This window comes from Pteropus vampyrus, unplaced genomic scaffold (genome assembly GCF_000151845.1).
Source record: "Pteropus vampyrus isolate Shadow unplaced genomic scaffold, Pvam_2.0 Scaffold54, whole genome shotgun sequence".
Classification (NCBI taxonomy): Eukaryota; Metazoa; Chordata; class Mammalia; order Chiroptera; family Pteropodidae; genus Pteropus; species Pteropus vampyrus.
In genome coordinates, this window is record NW_011888835.1 from 3407332 (window position 1) to 3407581 (window position 250).

Consider the following 250-nt stretch of genomic DNA (forward strand, 5'->3'; position numbering starts at 1 on the left):
AGATTGTAAATAGACTTTTCCTTTCCTTCATCTCCTTTATGCAAACTTTATGATTGTGTAATGTTGCTTGAATCATAGATAGACCTGAGATAGAAATCTCTTTTATGATCAAGAGCTAATAGTGATTTCATTCCTATTATACTTACATGTTCATAAAAGCAGTAATTCTCTCTCCTGTATTTTCACTTTTCACTGCGTAATACTGTTTGGTGTATAAAAGGTGTATTGCTTTTCTTAGTAGTAGTTTTTG